Below are 8,971 nucleotides of genomic sequence, written 5' to 3'. Positions count from 1 at the left end.
CCTTCCTTCCTTCCTTCCTTCCTTCCTTCCTTCCTTCCTTCCTTCCTTCCTTCCTTCCTTCTTTCCCTTCTTCCTTCCTTCCTAAACATGGCTATGGCTATGGGAGTGAAACTTTTTCAAAGTAGTGCCATTAAAAGCTACTATTTCTTAGGTTCTTGGTGATAATACATGTATAACCCACTGGATTGCTTGTCAGCTCTGGGAGGGGGGGAGGGAAAAGGGGAGGAAAGGAACATAAATCATATAATCATGGAAAATATTTTTAAAAAGAAAATAATAACTATATATATTTTAAAAAGCTAGCATTTCTTAATCCTGAAAGGTCTGTGGCCACAATGTTACATTATGAAATTAAACTAAATGTTTTCTTATAGAATTTTAGATTTAGAGCTGAAAGGAACCTTGGAGGTCATCTGGTTTGATCTCTTTGCTTTATAGGTGAAGAAAAAAGGACAGAGAAGTGAAGAGACTTGCTCATTGACACAGAACTAGTTATCTTGGCTTCAAGTCCAAACCTTCTGATTACAAGTCAAGTCAAGTCAGCAAGCATTTCACATTTATTAATCTTCTACTAATGCCCAGAACTGTGCTAAGTGCTGGGAATACAGAGAAAGGCAAAAACAAAAACAAAATGAAACAAAAGCAAACAATCAAACCAGTTGTTCTCTAAAGAATCTTATACATTTGGTATTCTTCCCATCACATCATTACTGTTTGTTTTTAAATCCCCAAAAAACTATGACCGATGGGCAAGTCTTTGGAGGGCAGTTCATTGATTAGGCTGCATGATAGCACAGAAATATCTCTAACACTCTAAAATCTGGAAATTTTATTTCTTTTCATTTCTTGCTTTGAACTTCAATGCATTCTACTATAAACAGCGTTTATTGTTTGACCTTCCACTTTCTTCTTATGAGCTAGTCTTCCATCCTTGTATTAATATATTTCATAGATAGATTAACTAGTCTGTTCTTATCATTAACTTTTTTTGCTAGTTAAGATCCTAAATTTCCCATTTAATTATTATATGTATTTCTTAGCCTGTAATTAAGGCTTTTTTATAGGAATAAACAAAATTAGAAGTGTTATTTTATGAAAAGAAGTATAAGGTTTTAGAATAAGAAGGTTTGGATTCCAGTCCCCAAAGCTTTGCAGCAAGCTAACTAGCTTTTTGTTATTGTTGTTGTTTTTACTTAACCTTTGGAAAATTTTTTTGCTATATTGGGACTCAGTTTTCTTTGGGGATGAAATGAGGGTTTTGGAAGTGAATGTTAATAAAGACAATTTGGTGGCAATGTGAATAGAAAGGAAAGTTCTATTATGAAAAAATAGTGTAAAGATAGGTAAAGGCTTGGTAACTGATTCAATCTGATGTACCCTAATAGACTACCAAGTTATGGTAAGTGATTCAATATGAGAGGTATAAGAAAGAGGAAAATAAGTGATGATCCTTTAATTTATGAACACAGAGTACTAAGTAACCAGAGTTGCCAAAACTAGAAGCAATGAAGTCAGAAGGAAAAAGTTTAGTTTTTGTTTATATTGAGTTTGTATTAGAAAATCTCGAATATGATGTTCTGGAAGCAATAGGAGATGCAGGTGTGAATCTCAGAAGAGAAGTTACAAAAGGAAGCCTATATTTCACATTCATTCCGTTTGAGAGAATCTGAGTGAGAATGGCTGTATCTGATTTGAAGAGAACTCACAGTTGTTTGCAATTATTGACACACACACACATACACGTGCGCACACACACACACACACACACACACACACACCTGGAATCTCACAAAAGTGGTAAGGACATTCTTGAAAACTAGAAGCTGGCCACTTCCTTATAAATATCATCTTTTAAAGATTCAGCCCGAGCTATAGATAAAAGAACTCTGAAAATTTATTTAGACTCTCAGAAGAGTATTAATGAGCATATAGTTTCCTCCCCTTTTAAGTAATAATACTGATGTAGGTGTTCTCAAAAAATATTCCCCTTTGTGTTATGCTGTATATGCCTCCCCCAGTGGAATATAAGTTCCTTGAAGGTAAGTCCTGTTTCCTTTTTTATATCAGCAGTAACTAAACATAGGGTCTGGCACAAAATAAGTGTGCAATTAATTAAAGCTTGTTGATTGAATGATTCATTGACAGAATGCAAAACGGAAAACAGTTATTTTATGAAAGTTTTTTTTCTCTTTGTCTATAGGACATTATTCCTTGTGGGAATAAATTACATGAGCATAAAGTCATTTTATTTAATAATCAATATGTAATGCAGTGTTAATAAGGTAAAACTCCATGAAACAACACACTCTGGTCAAAACAATTGTTAGTTTTCACCATAATATCAAATGTCTGTAAATCATGTAAAGTGGATCAGATGTAAAGTAAGCACCTCTCTTTTCTGTTAAATAGTGCTGTGCTAGATATTTTTGAGGAAAGTAACTCATGGTGGGATTTTTAGGTAATTTTCAAGGTATTTCTGTATCATCAAAACAAATTATGTTATTTTTTAATTAGGAATTTGGATTAGATTATTTTTAGAAATCTTTCCCATAAATTCCTTGTAGGAAATTTTAGGGAAAAGTCTTCTAAGACATTAATAACTAAATTTGATTTCCTATAGCAAAAGTACAGTGTTATTCTCTTTGGTTGTGTATTATAATGTTTAGAAATCACCTTGAGTAGGAAAAAATGCAGAGGAAAACGATAAGGAAGACACCCTCTATATATCATCTAGTGATAATAATCTCTGAGCCCATGAGTGCAAAGAAACAAAACACATACAGTATTCTCAATAGAATGTTATTTACTTTACTACCAAATCTAGTTATTGCCATTTATGTTGATCATAAAAGAATCCATTTAAATTATATTATCATAAAATTTATACATGCATGTAGACACAAACATTTTTAATTAAGAGAATATATGAAGATATAAATATTTAAAAATATTTAGAACAGTAAAAGAGGATTTTAAATAAAGTCTGCTTTTCATAAAATCTTAATATTTGTTATATACTTAGAAATGACTTGATTTCCTGAAAGTGCTAGAATCTGCCATAATCATGAAAGCAAAGCAATCTCTAAAAAATGGCAAAGGAGAAAACAAGATAACAACAAAAAAGGCTAGTGTCTTTTGAACTATTCAGGATTGTGAAATAGCATTAAATGAGTTTATATAATTTTAAGTTTTCTTAAGTTATTTCACATATTTACCCTCCATATAAGAAGTGCAAATATTATCATTTTCATTTTAAAGAAACAATGATGAAAATTTTGAGAGGTTTAATGACTTACTCAAGACTATAGTGCTAATAATTTAAGAACAAATCAACCATTACCACTTTCAGTATTTGAACTCTGGGGGTGTAACTACAATTCTAGCACTTTTTATCATGCTGCCTTACTGTTCGATAGACAGATACACTAAGGTGCCTTCAAACAAAATACAAATAGCCTCTTCCATTTCTTTGATGATATTCAGATAGTGGTGAAAAGGGGAGCAGCCAGCAGTAAAAATCAAAGACTTTTAATACTATCTTGCAACATCAAATTTAACTCTTAATTCTTATGAGGTATGTCCTTTTTTTCCTTTAACTAACCTGTTGATGTGCTACTATAGGATGTGAAACATCAACATTAGTTTTTGTTATTAATTAATCAGAGGAAATAACGACGTTACAACCAAACAAAAGGATGGCATCTGAATTCTTCTTGGAGACTGGTTAATATTGTGAGGGTTTTTTTTATGAATCAGCTACATATGGTCAGTCCATCAGCTAGTTAGAGGAAAGGTTAATTCCAAACTAAAAGAAAAAAAGAGTAAGATGAGGAGACACTGTGACATCCAACATCACCTATTCCAACAAGAAACTAATGAAGCCAGAAAGAGAGAAAGGGATGAAGGAAATGTATAATGACTTTGATAATTTTTTTTCATAAAGAAGTCGAATTGCTATAAAGCAATTGCCACAATGAGAAAGCAAAAGGAGCCCAGAAACTGTTCCAGTGACCATGACTTTGGTCTCTTTGCCAAGAAGAGAAACATGGTTCCAACAGGCAACATTGACTTAGAACATAGACATATTTGAGAATCTGAAGGAGTAAGAAAAACAAAGAATCATGGAAAGAAAATGAGTCTATAATGAGAGTGAAATGTTTGTTTGGGAATGTTCTAGTAATACAAAGTGAGACATAAAAGTAGAACATGATTTGTCATAGGTGTTTGCTTCTCTCAGGGATAATGTTTAGAAAGACCCCAAATAGCAGAGGACTTTCTTGCAGAAGATGCAGAATTTTCTCTATTTGGGTAATATTGTGTTAATTATTTAATTCATATAATACCACAGGACAATGCAATATTACAATCTAATAGCCTCAGAACTCTCAGTCTTTGTGCAGTCCTGGAACCTACTCCCTGTTCACCTGTACAAATTGGTTCAGTTACTGTATTATCCTCTATGCTGGAAAGCCTTCCCTGCTCCTCCTAACAGTTACCACTGTCTCCTTTTTCAAACTGTTTTACATTTACTAATTTGATTACATTTTGTATCCCCCAGGAGAATGTAAGCTTTCTTGAGATAAATGACGTGTTTCTCAACGATCAGTCTAAAGGGAAAAGTGAAATCTAGAAGCACTTGTTTCCTGGAGAGAATAGTCATCCATGTGACTTGGTTTTTTTAAAACCACTAAATATATGAAAAGCCACATTTAAAAACTACATCTTAACATGGCACCTAGAAGTCATTTAAAGCAATTATGTTTATGGAACAGAAGGCCTGCCAGTAAAAATAATTTATTCAAATCACTGTTTGTTATATGTTCCATAATCCTCGAGCTGGCTGAAATCTGAACCTTTCCTTTTTAACAATTCTGTCCTGTTGCTGCACTGTAATAATGATTTGTCTTTATTTATGGGCCTACACATTGTCTTTTAAGTCAGGTAATAGCTGCAAATCAAATAGCATCTTCTCATTCCCTGTCACACACATACCAGGCCCCCTCCAGCACTAGGCTAAACAGATCTGGCTCCACCAAAGCTGTTGTCAGCAATATCCTACTTTCTGTGCCAATAAATCTAACCGCTAATGATGCTAGATAATAGAATTGGTCTTTTGCTCTTTCTCCTTCCTCTGTTCTATTTTTAAGGCAACTGCCTTTGTAAACAAACACTTATGCAGTATTAGGCATAACATGGAAGGAAATAAGCCTGATCCATTAGTGTGTTGTAATGTTGTGGTCCAGGAAAACAAAAGGGAATAATGTGATTATCAGAGGAAAGTGAAGGGAAGATGTAGAGAGGAACAGTGGCAAAACTGATTGAAGGCAGAATGGCTTGGTTTTCTTTATAAAACCTTCACATGTCCTTACACTTATTAAAGTGGGACCCCCCTGAACCTCAGAGACTGATATTAAAATCCTGACAGAGAGACAGGAAGGAAGAGTCTTCTAGGACAGTTTTCTTTCTGAACACTGGTGGTGTTTTCCATTTATTTCACCATTCTATGACAAGAAATTGAAGTTATGAAAAAATTCGTTGCTTGCCTTTTGGAAAACTAATAAATATTGTCCCAAATACCCAGAAGTCATTATTTGTAGGCTGTTATTTTTAATTTTGTGTATGTGGATTTTAAATGTTTTTTTTTCTACCCTCATAGACTCCATGTCTTTGTGATAACAGAACAAAATAAAACAGTTTGCTTAGTTTTCGGAGCTAACCCAACATATCTATTCCATTCCATTATGTTTTGCATGACAAGCATGAGTTCTTGGGAAGCAAGTTAATGTAATATTTTTTTCCAAATGTAATAATAAAAAAGGGGTTTATGAGATACGAATTATTTACAAAAAAAATTCTCATGACATTTCACCATCCGGCTAGGGAATATTCAATATTTCAGTACTTCCATGGATAAAGAAATCAATGTGGGTATTGCTTCTAAGACCCAGATAATGACTCAGTCACAACAGAACATAATTTGTGATCCTTATCCATGTTCTCCAATGAGTTTACTAGAGAGAGATCACCCTAAATAAATGGGGCCATTCTTAATTTCTCCTGACAATGTGAGAAAACCAGTGGAGTGCATGGCTGTCCAGTCTCTCCCTCTTGCCATGTGTTACTATCTTCCTTTTCACACATATGATTTTTCATACTATATTTTAATTCGCTTTGCAAATACTGTTTTTAAATATGTTTTGGCCTGCTTATTCTCATCTTGAACCTTTTGTTGTAATTAGGATAAGAATTTCTATTCTTTGGAGATTTTATTGTTATAATGTTTGGAAGCCACATAATGCCAACAGTTCTGTTAAAGTAAATATTATTTGAGGTAGATAATAAGTTTTGTGAAAAGGAGTTCTCAAATTCGCTTTCAAATCAATCCCCTTTTTTTATACACTTAAGGAAGATCCAGAGGCACTTTCTCCAAGAGATTTAAGGAATTTCACCAAGGAATAATTGTCAGATCTTAAGTTTAAAAAAAAGTGTGTATGTCTGTGTGTACATGTTCATGTGTTCCTTTATGTTTCTGGGTATGTGTAAGTTTTAAAAGGGTCTTAGAGAAAGTTGATGAAGTCCTAAATTCTAGTCTTGGCCTCTTCACTTGACATGAGACACAGTAAGTCACATAAGTTCTCTGAACCTTTGTTTCTTTCTATAAAATAAAGGAAGTTGGAGTAGATGAGCTCAAAGCTCTTTCTTGTCTCTAAGTGCTCTGACTTGTATTTAGAGAATAACTTCTGCTTGGAAACTCCTTAGAACAAATTAAAAATTCAACATTGTTTTTCCTTTTTAAATGCTTGCCAATAAGTAATGTACCTAAGGCATCTGTCACTTAAAGTTTAAAATAATCTGTATAGATTCAGGAATATAATAGGGCATTTTGTAGAATTACTTGGAAAAAAATTTCTGCTTAGGAATATGTAGAAAAATTTTTTTTCTGTTGCTGCCTAGGACCAAGCTTGTTCCTTAGTCATGTAAATATTCATGAGAGCTGGAGGATGTGGTAGAAAGAACATTAGAGATAAAAGACCTGATTTAGAACCTTGGCTCTTTGAACAGCTGTGTGCCATTTAACCTTTCTGAAACTCAGGTTCCTCATCAGTAAAACAAAAAAGTATAAGCACATTTGCTTATCTACTTCAACAACTAATTTTTTGAGGAAAGTACTTAAGAAACCATAAACTACCAGTGTAATGATGAAATATCTTTTTTTTTCTCCATGAGTTGTCTTTGTTATTGGACACTGCTAAAGCATGTTTTTTTTAGCTCTCTTGTTGTCACCTGATCATCTTTGAGTGGAAATTAAGTGGTGGTCTTTACTTTGTACAAGCTAAGTGTGGGATAATATAAATCATATAGAAGTGCTTGGAGTTTTGTGAAAAAAATATAATAAAATGCTGGATATAATTTACTCATTCCACTCCCCATACTTGGTTTCTTTAATTCTTCATGTTCTTTGAAATAATATTGCCCCCTCAGGGGAGAGAAAAAATCTAAATAGAGTTTGGAAAATAAAAAAAGGAAAGCTGGTTATTTTTAAGGATTCTATTGTGAAACATGAATGCAAACTCTGAGCTAAGATATTAAAAGTCTTTCCCTGAATTTTTGGACAAGAAATAGACATCGCCTAACACTAAGCTCCCAAGCAAGTATTGCCACTGGCTCTTTTTTTGCCTATTAATTAAAAGAAGAGAGATTCCTGCTGGATTTTTTTTGGGGGATTTGGGGGGAGCATGGCACTTGGTCCTAATCATTCTTAGGAAATAGATAAATCTGTAAAGTTAAAAATCATCCAGGAAATTATAGTATTTCCAGGTATATTGTGTTCCATTTCTTTCCTCATTGGTAAAATATTTGAAATATTTGATGGATATGTGATACCGTTCATTTAGTAAGTCTCTCTATATCCTCCCAATAAGGATAGATACTTATTGATCTGTTAAGGCACAGAGAAGTTCAATAACTTGTTGGTGTTGTTTTGACCAATAAATGCCAAAGTCAGATTTTTGAACCGAATTCTTCCAGATTTCCATCTCAATTCTGTAGTGGTCTCTATGACTAAGAAGAGATTAAAAATTGTTTTTTTTTATTTCTCATTGTATTTACATGTAATAAAAATAAGCAGATAGCATGTTGTACCTCAAAAAATGTCATGCTATGAAATGCGACATGCTAAACATTCTATAATCCTACAATTTAGCACTTCAGCTTAGAGTCACTGTCATCACAATGGATGTGTTCAAAAGTTCCTCTTTCAAATCTGTCTTTGCACAAGATTTCCTCAATCCTGCTAGCTTTGCTCTGTTTATCCCTCACTTCTTTCAAGACTCCTCTCAGGGGCTACTTCCTATTTGAAGGCATTCCTGATCCCCTTTAATTGATTGTTAGTTTTCTTCTGTAACTTAGTCCTGCCTGATGAGAGAGGGTGGTCGTATGGGGTCAGGAGACGTAGAGTATATATATATATGTATATATATATATATGTATATATACATATATATATATATTTATCTATCTCTAGAGGAAAGTGTTTATCCATATCTATATATTTATATGTATATAAAACAATTTTATATAAAATACATACATGTATTTGTAATTATATATAATACCACATCATTTTACATATACAAATATTTTTGTGCATGTTTATATTTACATTCATATAGATGAACATGTCTATGCACAGATATAAAACTTTCTGTGTATATATGTGTATTATATTATAAGATATATATTTGTGTGTTTATGTGTGTGTATGCATGTGTTTTGTATGTGTGCATGTATATATAAAATTTACACAGTCCTCCGGCACATAGTAGGTATTTAATAAATGCTCACTTGCTGAATTAATTGAATGGCATCTCCTGCGGCACATAAGCCATTCTAGCCACACTTCTAAAGATCAGAATGCTTGAAAGAAGCAACAAACATCTGCTAAAGTTAATGGTTTTTCTACAGAGAGAAT

Source organism: Gracilinanus agilis, chromosome 6 (genome assembly GCF_016433145.1).
Source record: "Gracilinanus agilis isolate LMUSP501 chromosome 6, AgileGrace, whole genome shotgun sequence".
NCBI classification, from domain to species: Eukaryota; Metazoa; Chordata; class Mammalia; order Didelphimorphia; family Didelphidae; genus Gracilinanus; species Gracilinanus agilis.
Note: the sequence above shows the minus strand (reverse complement) of the source record.